At 37.9% G+C, this 16,668-nt stretch overlaps 1 protein-coding gene across 1 annotated transcript in view; it reads left to right on the plus strand.

The window, feature by feature from the left end:
* The window catches only part of Zdhhc15 (zinc finger DHHC-type palmitoyltransferase 15), a 102,405-nt gene extending 96,372 nt beyond the window's left edge, over positions 1–6,033 (plus strand). Inside the window, exon 12 of the mRNA XM_027432885.2 lies at positions 1,796–6,033. The gene's annotated coding sequence lies outside the window, so the exon portion shown is untranslated. The remainder of the gene's footprint in view (positions 1–1,795) is intronic.
* Positions 6,034–16,668: the final 10,635 nt, after the last annotated feature.

The following is a 16,668-nucleotide window of genomic DNA, read 5'->3' on the forward strand; positions in this document are numbered from 1 at the left end:
CTCGTTACACACAGGAGAAGTTCTGTGCATTATTTCCCTGTGCAATGTACTGAAAAAGATGCCTTTATTCCCTACAAATTCACACGTACTTCACTTGTGCTAAAAGACCTCAGGGGATCCAAAAACAGCTAAATATCCTGTTCAGGTTATTTCTTTTCATAACATGAATTATAAGCCTTGTCGTGGTGCATTCCAGGTCTCTGAAACAATACAGATTACAATAAGTTCTTTGTGTCTGATTCCATTATGTCTGTTAATAGCCTACTCTTACCCACTAGCAGGCAAAGAGCAGCCTCCGTGTACCCCAACCCTCCTAAATGTTACTAAATTGTTATCAGTGGAAGGCAGGGTTTTGCACAGGATTCTCTTTGACCTGCTTCAAAGCCGAACAGCCTTCTGTTTGCAACATGTACAAGTAAATAAGACCAGTGTAATTCCATATTAAAAGGAGACCTAGTTATAGAAATACCATGCTGTTCAAAGCTCTGAACTGGTAAGAAGTCACTTCTTTTCCCATGAAAAGGCTAGCAGTTACTCAGAAGCCTCTTAATCTGTCCATGGGTTTCAGTTTTTGTGTATAAAAAAGTATTTGCATAATCTTTACACAAAGACTCATTGATTCTACATATTTCCTTCAGAATGGAAGAACAAATGTGGGAAAGCCATTTGCAAAATATGCAGCATACAGAAATCAACATCCTTAATTTAATAACCTCTTGCAAATCATTAAGGAAATAAAAACGCACTAGTTAGAAAATGGACAAAAAATGTAATAATACAATCAAAATTAATAAATTAGAAAATTATTCAATTTCCCTGTAAAGAAGTATAAATTACTGTAATTACTGATTTTTGTCTACTAAATTGGCCAGGTTTTATGAATTATACTACCTAATGTTGGCAAAGACACAGGGAAACAAGTATTCATATTCATTGCTGGTATGTTTAAATTCATATAGCACTCATTTGTGTGAAGGCAAGTTGGTGACAAATGTAAAAGCCTTAACATGTTCATAATATTTTATCTGGTAACCAACTGCATTTTTAGAATGTATTTAAGTGAATTAACTAGAGATCTATATGGTTATTTATTAATTTATCATAATGTCAGAATTTTTAAAAATAGAACTAAGTATCAAGTAATAGGATATTGATGTAACAAGCCATTCCATTATTCTACTAAAACATTATTAAAATTTTAGAAATATTATACAATGACTAAAATTGTTATTTTAAAGAACAATTAACAGGATTATATAAAATGCTGTATGAATGAAGTTATTTGTGTGTGTGTGTGTGTGTGTGTGTGTGTGTGTGTGTGTGTGTGTGTGTGAGTATAGACTGAATCTAACTTTGAGGTTCTATCCATCTTTTCATTATAAGGAATAAGTCTATGAATGCTATCCTTGAAAAGAAATCAATTGGAACCTTTTCCATAGAACAGAATCCAGAAGCAAAATTACTAAATGAATATGTTTTCTCCTTTAAATGTTTAATTACTATTTGTTTGTTTGTTTGTTTGGGGATAGGGTTCAGGTGTGCCATGAAACATGTGGGTGTCAGAGAATAGCTTTTAGGAATCAGTTTTCTCCTTCCACCATGTGGGTTCAGGGGATTGAACTCAGGTCATCAGGCTTGGCAGCAAGTGCCGTTATCCCGTGAGCCATCTTTGTCTTTTTAAAACATGTTTTCATAAAATTATTTTAATGTCTACAAATTATTATGAACTAGGTGTCACTATGCAATCATTCACAGTTGTTCAACTCACCTGTAAACTTCTGCTTTTTATCCCCAGGAACCACCATCTCCCATGAGGCTTATAGACTTCAATGTTGAGAACCACTCTAATCCTCAAAATAAGTCACCATGTTGGATAGAAAGCTTCACAGTTTGGGTGTTCCATCAAATACATGCTGTGCAGATGTTTTAGGACTTTGCAAAATTGACTTTGCTGACTGAACTCATTTTGGAAACAATTGTTTCAAGCAAGTTTTCCTTTCTTACCCTCCCCCAATCCATGAAAGCCTAAATATAAAATATATATCTTTATATTCATCTAGTTGGGTAAAAGGGAATTCAGAAGATTACCATGGAGTCTAATTCCCCCATGAAAGACTATTAATCATGTCTCTCTGCAGGGTCTTTCTGGTATTGAGGGGAGTCAGCATGTGTTTGCAGCTTATGTTCATGGGCATATATAAACATGTGTATGTGCAACAGAGTTCTGCCAGAACTCAAGGTTTAAAAACGGGATTGTATTTAATCATGCTTTTCACCTAAATAGCAATTTAAATATTTGATGAACTCTGAACAAACTCTATATCACGTGTCTGAAATTTAAGAAGGAGATTAAGTAGACTGTGACCAAGGTCCTGTTGAGAATTGAACAACAATGCAAATCCTGTCCTGTCACAGAAATGTCTGAAAGCTAATAGGGCAGACCAGATCATACTTCCATTTCAGTAAGCATAACAATTAGCATTCTAAGGCCAAACATGATGGTGCATGCCTGTCATCTCAGCGCTTGGAAAGCAGAGCAGGGGGATTGCTGCTCAGTCAGGACCAGCCTGGTTGTTCTACATAGTGAGTTCCAGGCAGCTTGGGTTACATAAGAAAACCCTTTCTTGAAAAAAGAAACAAAAACAAAAAAAGGAATTACTTTCCTGAAAACTTTTAATGCCAGGCTACGGTCAAAATCTCTATGTTATTCATTTCTCTGCTATATAGCTTTATTTTAGCCTTTGCAAATTACTTTTATAATGGTAGAAATACTATAAGCCTAAGTTATGAACCATCCATTTTATAAAAAGGATTTAAGGGTGATTTTCAGTATAATTAAAATTCTGTTGAAGACGGTAAAGTTTCAGATATGACACTAGCCTGAGGATTAGCTAAAGGTCTATGTTTTCACAGCAGGAGCTAATGTACAGAGTTAACCGAACAGTGATATTCCAGTCCCCTTTTTTTAAGCTTCGGTGGCAGCTCAGCCATTAAGAGAGTTTACATCCATTTCCCCACTTATTTATAACCAGCTTTCCTTTCAGTCCTCATGCCTGGATCAATGAGATGGACACTAATGCTGCTTCTTTATAATAATAGTACCTAAGAGTATTGATGTTTTTCATTTTTCAACCAGCACTCTAATGCACAGCTGCTGACAATAAAAGCCCCAACTCTTAACAGAGATCAGTGGGAGTTACAGGCAGCTCACAGTTATCAAGGAATTGAACTCCTTAAGAGACAGTTGGGTTTACTAAATTATTCTCTCTAAAATGTCTCTGGGTGAAAAAGAGTTGCCTGGCACGAACATATCTGTGTTGGGGCACCAGTGCAACTGAGAAGGAAAACAATACAGCTATTTAAAGCAACAACTAAATGGGTCCATTTGGACCCCCTAGGTCATTTTTACCAAGGTGAGACATTTAGCATCAAATAAATAGATTGCGGTCTGCATTTCATATGAGAGAATACAAGACATGAATAAGTCCATTAGGGCGAGGGCCTAGGGACTGCTTCTAAAATTCACAGATTAGGGAGAGACCTAGAAGACTGTATGATGGATTCATGGTGAAAGCTAATACTTTCACATGGGAAGACCTTTCCCTTTCCATGCTCCTTCTAAAGCACCTCTCTTGTCTAGGTTTCACTTGGAAACATATTTGGCCATCCACATGGCTCCAGGACTCACAGGCCTTGCCTTCTAGTCCTATACAAATGTACCCTTCTCTAAGAGGCTGAAAGCAGCAATTCAGCAAAAGTCAGCATCAAAGCAACCTTCCCCGACCCCACCTATCATCTCTGCTAAGGTCCAGAAGATACAGGCTATGTAGCAAAGTCAGGAAGGCATCAGGAAATTCTCCTCTGTAGAATGTGTAAGATAGCATTCAGCCCTCTTAGAGATCATGTCACAAGGGCCAATGCTAGGAAACGACATGGAAGTAGTAGAAGGGTAAAGCTCAGGTAATGCAAGCTGATTGTTCAGTGTCTTAAGACTTAAGCTGTCTCCAAAAGGCCAAATAAACCAGCGGTTTCTCTGGGTGCTTGGAGAAAGAAGAAACCCTATTCTTGCTTTAGGATCCTGACCCCATTAGTTTATAGACATTGATTATACCCCTATATATAGATTCTCTGTGTATTGATTACTGTATATAGGAATCTAAGTGGTTAGTTATTGATCAAGAAGACGGGTTTGTTTTATAATCAGCACATCCTGACCTCACTCATTTGATTTCTTTTCCTTGGAACCCTGCCCAATAACTTCTGTGGGATCCATTCCCCAATCTTTGGTACTCTTCTCCCACAGTTGGAAAATGGAGCTACTTGTTAATATCCCACAATTGAAAGGTGCTATGTAACTCCCTAGTGCTCTTACATATTTTTATTTGCAGGACTGGAATGAAAAGTTCAACCATTACAGTATTTCTGAGCAAACAAATGTGCTCCATTCTTTCCTTCCACACTCTCAGTTCAGAATATTTTCTTGCAGAGCCTGGAGTACTTCATTAATGTTCTTCCATTTGTTCCAACAATGTCCTTGGAAAGAGACAGAATGGAAACTGTTTTCCAAAAATTAAAGATAAAAGAGATAAAGTGCCATCCAAAGCACATAGATATTGTGGACAGCCCATTGTTAAGAGAGGCTTGACGTCCTAGTGCAGGAATTACTATGGGGCACCTTAGGACACCGAGAGCAAAGAGAACAGAATCAAACTCCAGAAGAATCCCTCTGTCTCCAAAATCTTGAAGTTCGTGATTTAGACAGCTCTTTATTTTCTAATGCAATATGTGCCTCTTCCCCTGACTCACCCCTTACGACATATGTATTTCGCACTAGATGGCATTAGCCAGTGCCATAATCTCCCATGGCACACAGACAGCCCGATCTCAGGGTTCACTTTTCCAGGGAAAACAATGTCTTCCTCACATTCGTGCCAAATTACAGAGTGTGGACATTTATGTTAATGGGTACTTAAGCACAGTCCAGGCACGTATGTTTTAAGAATACTGTGTATACATTACCGCAATCTACACCTAAGATTTAACCAGGCCCAACTGACAGGAATGTAGCATAGTCTATCCCTCTCAGCTCTCATCACTCATATGTATGCTACATGTGTGTACATTTACATGCATATGAATGTACACCTTTCTTTTAAGGCAGACTGCTAGGTCATTAGAGCAAATATTTATAGGGATGATTCTGTTCTCTCCTTTTAAATAAAGTCCAAAATCCCAGGAAGGGAACATTTCATTTATCTGTTCTAAAATATCTGCTGTTAGAATAGCTAAGAGACTCAGTTGGGCTGAAAGACATGTTCTGTGCAGAGACACAGAGGACAAGATCATCAGCCCCTATCGCAAGTTCCGTGCTCACAGAAAATTCATGCACTCTGTCCAATCAGAAGGAAATGGTTGCCACTGTATGCTACATTTGCATTTCTTTAACCATACTTACAATATACCATATTGTACTGTAGCCGTTGCATGTGGGTATTATGTAGCATAGTAAAGAATGGGTGGCTCTTACCAGCATGCAACCCTTGACTTGTTTACTTCCCCCAAAGGCTAAGGCTGTATTCTGCACAGTGTTCAAAACCATTAAATGTGTTCTTTGGAGCAGCCTAGTTAGCATCAGTCTACAGAATGATTTAAAACACACAGTGAGATCAATCTATCAGGATATAGGTTTAGGTAGGAGATGGTTAAAATAAAAGAACAATAAGATAAGATGCATTCAAAGAATAATTGCTTTCAGCCCGCTGTCTAAATCAGCAAAGGAACACAGCAGGAAACCTGGAACTGGATCTTGATAATGTATGGAATGTATTGGAGAGCCAGAAAAGGAAAGACACTGGGGACTTGCACAGTTAAGCTCAAGTTGCCAATTTGCTATAAATCCATTTTGCCATCAGTCTGCTTACAGTGACTGTATATAGTATTCTCAAAACCATGTGTCTTGCTGCAGAAATACTGAAAAATGCTGGTCAGCTTTATCTTCCTATGTCCTTTATTAAAACTATATACATAAATTTATTGTGTCTTTTCTGTGTCATAATTTGTAAAAAAACAATATAGGTAAAGGCTAGAGCTTTGGGCCACTCTGATGGCAGTTCTGTACATCTCACTTACAGGGAAACAATAGTTTACTCACTCCCAGGTGGGTTGCTAGGTGTGGCATATAGACTTCGGTAAGATCTCATCTTGTGAACACCTCCTCCTCCACTTTCAGTGTTTTTCTTTTACATGAGTAGAGCTGAGAAATTAGCAGTAATGGATTTTTGATAGAACACTGACCAGGCTAATGGCACTTAATCGTGTTCAGCCTCTGCTCAGCCTCACACGCCTTCTGTCTTTACTTTGCCATTATGATAGAAAAAAAAAAGGAAAGAAGGAAGAAAGAAAGAAAAGTCTTGCTTTATGTGTCTAAACATGCTCTTGAGTCTGGTTTGGCTTTTCTCATACTGAGAACTGTGCTTTTTGGTCTCCAAAAGTATATCACCTGAAGAAAAAAAATTAATAGTCCTTCGAGAAAACGTATTAGCCCACTTGCTTCTAAACCACACATTATACACTTAGAGAAATATTTGAAGCCATCATCATCAAGTAAGCTCTCTGAAAGTTTTGCTTTAGGGCTGACAAGGTGGCTTGATAAAGTATCTGATGAGGAGGACCCGAGTTCAGATGTCCAGCACCCTTGTAAAAAGCCAGGTGTGTAACTGCAAGATCTCCATGACTCCAGGCAACAGCAGGATGGATGTCTGAGAGGAGTTTTGGTGAGGGTCCAATGATGTTGTGCCAGAGACCCTGAACCAGACCAATGACTCATTGCGATGAACATTTTGTAGGTGGGGCTGATTGGACAAAGGGGTATACTGGATGACACGCCACAGCTCCTGATGCCACCAGGATGGATGAAGAGGTGCTAGAAAGACAGAGGTGCAAGGTGGAGGGTTTGTTTTGTTTTTAACTAATTTTGAGGGGTTCTTTGGGGGACATGCAGCAGGGGGTGAGGAGCAGATATGGAGGGGCTGGGAGGTGAGCAGGATTGGGGTGAATGATGTGAAATTCCCAAAGAATCAATGAAGAATAGCTTTTAAAAAAGCTAGATATGGTGATGGTATGTGCCTATAATCCCAACACCAAGGAAGCAAAGACAAGAGGATCCTCAAGGCTTGCTCACCAGCCAGCCTCAATGAATCAGTGAGCTACAGGTTTAATGAGAGATACTGCCTGAAAAGCAAGGTAGAAAGTGAGTGGAGGAGACATCTGACATTGTCCTCCGATTTCCACACCCTCAAACACTCACACATAGAAATAGGAGTTCCATCAATAAATGCATCATTTGAACAAAAAGTCCTTTACAGAAAGAATAGAAATCCCTCTCCCCTCAAATTAGCCAACAAAGAAGGCAGAAGTCATTAAAATGGAGAGTCCATCCAGCTGAAGATTGGTGACTGGCTGAATAAATAATAATGGAGAATTGAAACCACTTGGGAAAGGCCCAACCTGTACAGGTCAGGCTCAACAGAAACCCAGAAACTCGTCTTTTATTTAGATTTAGCCTTTAAAAATGTATTTACTTTGTTAAAAATCTGCACTGAAAATACCATTTGACATATTACAATGCAATGCTGCAAACAGCTTTAATTTGCATCACAATGTACTAGAAACAAAGGGAAAAGAATTTCTTTCTAGATTAAAAAAGACATAAAGGAAGCCTCTGTGTAACAATCTTATTTGAGTTAAGGTTGTTACCAAGGAAATTTAAGGCATAGACATTCAAAAAGAAATTTTATAGACATAAATAAAGATGTAAATATATAGAATGCTTTGTATAGGAACATGTAAACTTATTAGTATGCATTTTCTTCATGATATAAGCAACAGAAATTTTCAAATCTAATTTTTTCACCATATGCAGTGACATTGAAAAACTAGTCAGTTTCTCTTTGAATATTAAAATACTCATTCTTGCACAGTAGCATGATTCAGTGTTTACCAATTCTAGAAGATTCAGAAATTTAAGATAGAAAACAGCACATCTTAAGCGAACATTTTTGAAAATAATATTTGAATATGTTTATGGTCTTGAAAGGCAATTTCTTCACAAACCTTCACTGAAATACTCAGGTCAATTTTATGAATTAGTAGAGTCTCAGACCCTGCCCCTGACCATGTTAGCAAACTCAAATCAATTCAGCTGTAGCAAATAACTCCAGTGAAGATAAAACACAATTCACTGTACAAGGAAAGCAAAGTTTTGTTGTTAGAACATAACAGAATGTAGATGACTGACAAATTAGTCAAAATGTTATCAATTTATACTTACCAATACACCTTCATACCATAATAAAACCTCCTGAATAATTAATAAGCACTTTATTAGAGTAATGTGTTTCAGAGAGACCCAATAAAATGCAAACCTGAAGTTGCTTTTGGATCGTGAAGAATCTGCCTGCAGCAGGGCTACAGGATACTGCAGTTGAATATCCTACAAAATGTAAAACTATCCAGGGGAAACACCAGGCAAATAATCCAAAATGAAATAGGAAGCACCAACATTTTTAACCTTTTTCCACCGATTATTATTTCCTCTTTTAGAAGCTATTTCCTAGCTATATGTCTTTTTCAAGCTGTAACAATTACAGTTTTAAGCCAAGTCTGGGTGTTTCAAACCTGTAATCAAAGGTTTAAGCAAGGAATTGCAAGAACAAGGCCTGGTTGAGCTACAGAGTTCAATTCAAAGCCAGCCTCTGTAACCTAGGGAGACTATAGGAAGGGAAGGAGGGAGGGAGGAAGGAAGGAAAAGGTTGTTTGAAGAGCTGGGGAAATAGTGTAGTTGAGGAATGCTAGAGGCCCTAAAGTTAATCCCCAGCATGGAGGAGTAGGGCATAGTAGTAGATGGATGATGTAATTACAATTCTTGCTGTTGTAGTTGCTCAAGCTTGTAATCCCAGCACTCAAGAGGCTGAGGCAGGTAGGAGAACTACCAGTTCAAGGTCAGCCTGGGCTACATGTAAAAAAAAAATTGGCACTTCTGGGCCAGCAGGGAAAGGTTTCCACCAAGCCTGGCCATCAGAGTGCAATCTTCAGAACCTATATGGTGAAAAGCACTGACTCTCTAAAGCTGACTTCTGACCTCCATATTTACATATGTGTGCAATGCAAGTGTGTGTACATAAATAAATAAACATTGTAAATAAATAAATCCTTTAAAAACTTACACTATCTTAGGGCAAAAGTCATTTGGTGCTTCCATGATTATCCTATAGACTGAGGGACCTGGAGACCACTTCAGATTTGCATTCTGTCACTCTATCACCACGTCAGTATGATTATCTTAATAGGGCCATTTGAAGCACCTATTTCTTGTACTTCTGATTTTTGTTGTTTTCAGGGGTCTTAGGGCCTCAAAGTGTTGCCCAGGCTGGTCTCCAGTCCCTGAGCTCAAGTCTTCTTCCCCTCTCAGTACACTGCAGCCAGATATGATTTCACATGCCTATAATACCAGAACATTGTTGTTAATATTTTATTGGTTATCAGTTTCTGAAGTTTTCTGCTTGTTACTCACCTAAGAGTTTTGGACAGCTGGAACCATAAGAAACAACTTCATTTCATATGACTTTTTAAAAGATACTATAGTCCTAGTTGATCACTAAAAATGTTACTTATTACATGGACTCTTTCTAGTGTGATCCAATGTACTGATGTGATATCTTCATAATAATCTTACCTACCAAGAGCCATCATCTTGTTAAAACTGTTGACAAGAAAGAAAAGGAGAATAAGAGACAGAAAAAAGAGGGACATGGTTTGAAATCATATGAGGTTTTGTGTGTGTGTGTGTGTGTGTGTGTGTGTGTGTGTGTGTGTGTGTGTGTGTGTCCACACATGGCTTTTTATTTCTATTAATTCTGTGGACTGAACTCAGGTCTTCTTACCTACATGGCAAGCACTTTATCAATGGAACTATCTCCCTGGCTCAATTCTTTTTAAACCTTAGCATCAATTATTTTAACCAATTTTTGCAGTAATTTTAAATCTTAGCATTGTGGTACACAAAGTGGTAGGATCAGGAGCTCAAGGTCATCCTTGGCAATATAACAAATTCTGGCCTACATGAGAATATGACTCAAAAATGAAAAGCTAATTTTAAATAACTAAGTTTGCATTGATGAACTATGGGTAGTTAATGGGTTCTGGGGAAGGGGTGTCATTTTTTAGTGGTATAGTCATTGATAAGTAAATAACCCTCTATTCATGCAAGAAAGCATAATTATACTCACTGGGTCTAAAACGAAGACCAAAGCAGGAAAGAGCTTGCTGAGAAGAAGGGTTTCCATGTGAGAGGGTGAGAAAAACTCTTAGTTTGGTCATAAATACCTTTTAGAATCTGCAATAAGCTACAAAAACCCTTCACATAAAATACATATATATATGCAATTTTATAATTTCAAAAGCTTCCAGGTGGCTCTGAAATATTCATATTGTAGTTATAAATTTCTGTGTTGGGTCTGGGGGGGTCTTAGGTCTTGGATTAGTGATAAAACATGTTCATCCCCATTCCACATAGAGGGATACTCCCTGAGCCAAGACACACGGGGGTGGGCCTAAGCCCTATCCCAAAGGATACAATAGACTCTGATGATACCCCATGGAAGGCCTCACCCTCAGGGGAAGCAGAAAGGATATGTGATAGGTAGGGTTTTAGTTGGGGGGCGGTGGTAGGCGACGAGGGGAGGGAGAGGGAAACTGAGATTGACATGTAAAACAATCTTGTTTCTAATTCAAATAAAAAAATCTGCAAAAAAAAGTGCTCATCATGAGTAAAGCCCTGGGCTCCTTCTCAGTAACACACACGCATGCGCATGCGCGCGCGCGCGCGCGCGCACACACACACACACACACACAATGTGTACTTTAAGATGTGTTCTATCTTCCCATGAGCATCAAATCAAATAACTGCACTTGAATGTGACCCAGCACTACTACATTATCAAACTGAGCCACCCGTTACCAATTAGTGTGAACCTAACACTGATTTTATTCTACTTTCCAAACTTGCTATTTCCATAATCCTCCACCCTCATTACCTGGGGCTCTGGAGCAGTTGGATGAGTAACAACATGGTGGTTTCTAAGGCTATCAGAGGGATGGGCTGTGTACACAGCAGGTATCATATGCTGCCCTCTCTTCCAACAACAGGGGACCAAATGTTTCTCATCAAATTAAAGGAATCTTAAGATGACAGCTCTTGGAATAGTTAGCACATGTCAGTGTTATTTTTAGTGACATTGACAATGGTTTTTAAATGTCAGAAATGTTTTCTTAAAGAAAAATCTTCATAGACATTGTACTCAGTTTTACTCAACAACTCCTTGTCACTTACTGGATTGTGGAAGTCATATGCCTGGAATTTTAATGGCTTTTAAAACTGTACATAGAATAATACTACATGACAATGATCTTCAAAGTGGGAAACTCAAAGAACCAAACAAAAGAAGCCCAGGAAACAATCTCTGGATCTCATTTTGCCACTAGCTAGAATGGAAAAAAAAACCTGAATGCACACAAGGATTTTATATGGTGAATAACAGGGGAAATATGCTAAAGAGTGCTCTGGATCTGCCCAGCAAATCCTAAAAGCAAATCTTACTAGGATCAAATTATTCACAAGTAATTTTGCTGTGTCCCAGAATAAAACTCAAGAATATTAATGGTAATAGAAACAACTAGCACCTTGCCTAGTTAAAAATCACATCTGTCACATAAGAACAATTATTAGATCTTCAAAGGAGCCACAAAAATAAAACTAATAATCAATCAATTGGCAGAAAAGCATCAAAGTTATTATATATGTTCTATATGGAAGAAGAAAATACAAGCGCATTAAGGGAAACATGGAAAATAAAATGTTGAACTTCCAGAGTTAAAAAATCACAGAGATGAAACCTGCTAGATGAGTAGAGCTGCATAAAGATGTTTGGTGAACCTTATCACACAGACAGTGCCAGTTTAAAACTATACAACAGAAAAAAGAAAAGAATCATCACTGAGCTATGTTATATCAAGTTCCTTACTAGAAGACACCATGTATTAATACAAAGCCCAGGGACACATGAGCTGGAAGCGGCCCAAAAGCCTCCTTCCAGAGGACCAGCGTTCATAGTACCAGAAAACACCATGCAAGTTTCCAAAGAAAGGAATCAACAAACAGTGCTACTCAGTGATGATGCCTATGAACTACAACAATCAGCATGTCACTATAACCCTAAGAGCAATAGTAGCATGAATACCTGCGCAGTAACCAACAGCTCTATAATGGGACTTGAGATATTTATCTCTAGTAAACGAATGAACTTTGGGAGCTCACTCCACATAGAGGGATGCTCTCTCAGCTAGACACATGGGGGAGGGTCTAGGCCCTGCTCCAAATGATATGACAGACTTTGAAGATTCCCCCATGGGATCCTCACCCTCCCTGGGGAGTAAAAAGGGGTTGGGGTAGGGGGTTAGTGGGGGGCTGGGGAGGAGGGGAGGGAGAGGGAACTGGGATTGACATGTAAAACAAGCTTGTTTCTAATTTAAATAAAAAATTACTTAAAAACAAGATCTGTTCAACACAAAGGAAATTGTGCCTAGAACTGGAGATCTAGTCAATAACTCAGAGTAAAGTAATGGATCTTGGAGGGGAGCCAGTGTTTTACTAAACCAGAAAAAATCCCCTAACTATATTCGAAGTCTTTGTCCTTCAACCCACAGAGAGTTATGTGTAGCTCTCACCCCACATCAAGGAAACTTATTTTTGCAACAAAAAGATCACTATAGAAAACCACAACAAATCAAAATCTAATCAAAATGCAGCCCTAACTGATATAATTACAAAACAACTCCTGCCTAAGGCTCAGAGAACATTATGGAAGAGGGGATGCGGAAATCATAGGAGCCAGAGGAACAAAGAGTTTGCTGTGAAACTGTGTCTCCCTGTAAAGGCTCAACTTCACGACTGCCTAAACATGAACTGAACAAGGGTGACACCAATGAACATGCTAATACAGAAGAGAGAAAGCTCATGAGGATCCAACTCTATACAAATAACTATAGGCAACTAAGGAATATTGAGAATGAGAGAAATAAAATAAACTACAGACAAGAGAAAATCAGGGAAAGAGACGTAAAGAAAAGCTTTCCTATGGTAGAAAGAAAATTCAATGACTTCCAAGGCTGGGGGTGTTATCTCAGTAGTAGAATATATGCATGATGCCCAGGGTTTGGTCTCCAACAATATCAACCATGCCACCAAATACACCAAAGATGATAAAAAAAAAACTTTTATTACCAAGGTTGCAGTAATCAAGATAGGAATTAGTAGAGGCTAAACTGTTGGATTTAATACTTACAGATAGACAGCTTAACAAAGATATGAGGGAAGTGACAGTGAAAAAGCTTTGCTAAAATTGTACCATCCAGTGGGAGCTGTGCATACCCAAGGCTGTAGCCTCTGAAGAATGACATCATATGTTTGAAATTGTAGTAGAAATAAACTTTACTAAAATAGTTTAACTGAGTTTCTAAAACAAATATTTCTTTTAAAAGTCCCTAATGGAGGGAGATCAGTACCCAGAGTTGCAACAATATATTATGTGAAATGTCTAAACGTCAATATAAAAGTATTAAAGGGTAAGGATGCAGGAAAGTGTGAACAATCAGGCGGGGGATTGGGTAGCAGAAGTAGCCTATGAGAGGGTCTAGAGGTCACACTTAACAAAGACTTTCAAGAATCTGTAATGATATCTATAATGTGGTTGAAGAATTAAACAAAACTATGCTTAAAGTAATGAGTATGATAACAAATTAATAAGTAAAATTAATAGAAAACAGAAAGTATAAAAATGAAAGCTCATATTGAAAAGTATGAAATTTGAAATGAAAGCTTTCCTGAGATGCTTGACATTCCACCAGAGCTCTACAGTGAAAGAGTCAACAAAGTTGCTGACAGAGATTATGCAATTGAAAGAATAGAGATGGAAAAGAACGAGGAAAAATAAGAATTCACATGATTGTGGGGATCATTAAGTGCATTAACTTCTATAGAATACACACACCAGGAGAGGAAAGAAGGAAAACAAAAACTGTACAAATAATGGCTGGAAACTCCCAGATTTAGCTAAAAGATAGAAGCTCCAGGCAAAATAGTGCTTACTCACAAACTGATGATATGCCTGTTTTCATTTTTATGTCGGAATTCTAGAAGGCACTAGTCCAAACTTCAAACTTGGACCTCAGGTAGGAAACATGGTACTGCCGCTATATCACAAGGAAGATGAAAAAGCTACAGACACCTGAGGCACAACACAGTTGAAACAATAGACTATCTGGAAGCTGGTTAGAAACTGGGGGTAATGGTTTGGAAAATTAAAATATTGTATATAGGGGAATTTAGAAATCTGCGTGTATGCTCATGACAAGATGCATACAACAGAAAAGATGCAAAAAGAATGACACTTATCTCAGGCTCATTTTAAGTCTAATATGGGTTGAAAGGCTACCATGACTCATGGCTAATGTGCAAAAAGACTGGAAAAGGTATTTGGGTTGGTTTGGGTTTTGCTCTTATGCTTCTTTTGTTTTCCACTTAGTTTTAAGTCATGATATTCAAGAAAATCTTTGTCGAAATATTAACTAAACATGACCTAAAGAAACAATAACTTCACTGACGACAGGCAACAAGGAACATACAAAAAAAAAAAAAAAAAAAAAAACCTGTTTGTGAAAGTCACTAAGCAAAAGGACTACTTCGGGACAAAAAAAAAAAAAAAACTAGAAAACTATTGTAATGGATTGAATCACATTCTCTCCAATTCATATGCTGAAGATCTTAACCCTCAATGATAATACATTTAGCGCTAACACCATTAGGGACTGAGGTGACTCTCAGCACTTGTTTAGTATGAAAACAAAGGCCCCAGGTTTAATCTTTAGAATTGTAAAAGGAAAAAAAAAAGAAAGTAACTAATGTCACATGGGCTCAGAAGAATGGAGTCCTAATCCAACAGGACAGCAGTGTTTGTGTACAATGGAAGACTGATGTGCCTGGTTTTACCAGCCTATAATCCCAGCTACTTGCAAGAGAGAAATCAGTAACTACAAGGTCATCATGGGGAATTTGGTGAAATCCAGTATCCAAATAAAAACTAAAAGGGAGGTTTGGGATTAAGCTCGGTTGTTGGGCACTTGCCTAGCATGTGCAATGCTCTAGGTTCCAGGTGGGAGTGTGGGTTGTGGGACTGGGAAGTAGAAGACACACCACAAGAATATGACTCTCTCCAAGCCAGGAAGACAGAGCTCACCAAAAAGCCAACCCTACTTGTGTCCACTCACTCCTTAGTGATGGATTTCTAGCCTCCAGAACTGAAAGAAAAGTAATATCTGTTGTTTAAGAAAAGCAGTCCATGGTATTCTGTCATGGTAGCCCAGTCAATCTACTGCAGACAAGATAACAAAACTATAAATCAGTAACAAGAAAAAAAACCCAGAAATTTCATAATTGTTTGGAAATTAAAGATTACATTATTAAACAGAAATGGGTCAAAGAAAGCATAAGGGAAATTAGATAGTATTTAAACCATAGACATTAGACCAATCTGAAAAGGAAGTAAAACAAACTACTTTTATTACCAGGTAAGATTTTCTATATAGAAAATCCCAAAGAATACACAAGAAAGCAAAAGATTAATAAATGATTTCAAAGAAATTACATGTAAGAAGTAGTTTTGTTTTTATAAATCAGCAATTAGCAATCTGAAAAGAAAATAAATAATATTATAATATTACCTAAAAGAATAACTATCTTGTAACTAATTTATCTAAGGAAGTAAAAGACTTACCCACAGAAAAATAGCAAATACTATACAAGGAAATGAACAAAAATAACTAAATGGAGAAAAACCCAGTTCTCATGGATAGAGTCTTAGTCAGGATGGTGATGCTACCCATAGCGCTCCACAGACACAATTGATTTCTACCAATATTCCAAAAGCCTTTTCTACAAATACCAGTAAGCTGACCCTCAGATTCATATGGGAATTATAAGAGGTGCGAGGAGCCAAAAGAATCATTTTTCATTTGAAGTACTAGCAATCTACCCCAGGACCTTGAGTATGCTAAACCAACAATCTACCACAGTCTCTTTAAAAATAATCCCCAAAGAGATGAACAAATCAAGATTGACAGTTCTCTAGACCGTGGCAGCATGCACAGGGCCTGCGAAGGTTCAAGCCAGACAGGGTGCCAGCACTGAGAGGGGAAAGTAAACACAGGCTCTCACCCCTAACCAATAAGCTATCTGCAATTGACACCCATTTGAAAAGGAAACATTAGTTTGTTTTCAATAGAGTCTCATGGGGTATATTAACCACACTTAAGGGTAGGTCCCAAACCAGCAACAGATGGCCAACACAAAATAAACTCAACAGTATTTTTGTAGACTTTTTGTCTCATATTACTTTGGGCATTTTTTCTCTTACTGGTGTTTTACTTGTATACTATGGTTTCCAATTTGTGTTAAGAAAAAGAAAGTATTATAGCTTTCAGCAGTAAACCTTATGAATAATAAAAACCCAGAGACAGATGTTATGGTTCAAGCTGAAGATCAGAGAAGCAAAGCAG

This window comes from Cricetulus griseus, chromosome X (assembly GCF_003668045.3).
Source record: "Cricetulus griseus strain 17A/GY chromosome X, alternate assembly CriGri-PICRH-1.0, whole genome shotgun sequence".
Lineage (NCBI taxonomy): Eukaryota > Metazoa > Chordata > Mammalia > Rodentia > Cricetidae > Cricetulus > Cricetulus griseus.